This window comes from Oryctolagus cuniculus, chromosome 12 (genome assembly GCF_051225735.1).
Source record: "Oryctolagus cuniculus isolate XC-2025 breed Fujian yellow rabbit chromosome 12, ASM5122573v1, whole genome shotgun sequence".
Taxonomy (NCBI): Eukaryota; Metazoa; Chordata; class Mammalia; order Lagomorpha; family Leporidae; genus Oryctolagus; species Oryctolagus cuniculus.
Genome location: NC_142878.1, coordinates 23,553,195 through 23,553,956, shown reverse-complemented (window position 1 = coordinate 23,553,956; position 762 = coordinate 23,553,195).

Sequence of the window (762 nt, the reverse complement as noted above, 5' to 3'; positions counted from 1 at the left end):
AACTTCTGTATTATTGTGGCTTCCCCCTCCAACCTCCCTCCCTTCTGCGGCCCTCCCCTCTCCCACTCCCTCTCCAGTCCCACCCTTCATCGAGTTTCATTTTCAATTACCTTCATATACAGAAGATCAACTTAGTATATACTGAGCAAAGATTTCACTCACACAACTGCACAAGGTATAGGGTATTGTTCGACTAGTAGTGTTATCTTTAACTCTCATAGTAAAACACATTAAGGACAGAGATCCTACGTGGGGATCATGTACCCAGTGACTCCCGTTGTTGATTTAACAATTGGCACTCTTATTTATGAAGTCAGCAATCACCCGAGGCTCTTGCCATGAGCTGTCGAGGCTATGGAAGCCCCTTGAGTTCACCAGCTCTGAACCTGTTTAGTCAAGGCCATATCACAGTAGAGATTCCTTCCTCCCTTCAGAGAAAAGCACCACCCTCCCTGATGGCCCGTTCCTTCCACTGGGATCTTGTTCACCAAGATCTCTCATTTATGTTGTTTTTGCCACTGTGTCTTGACTTTCCATGCCTGTGAGACTCTCATGGGCCTTTTAGCCAGATCCAAATGCCCCAAGGGTTGATTCTAAGGCCAGAGTGCTGTTGAGGGCGTTTGCCATTCTATGAGTCTACTGTGTGTCCTGCTTCCCCCGTAGGATCATTCTCTCCCTTTTAATTCTATCCTTCATTATTTACATACACTGGTCTTATTTGTGAAATCTCTTCAACACTTGCCCTATCTTTTTGATTGGTTA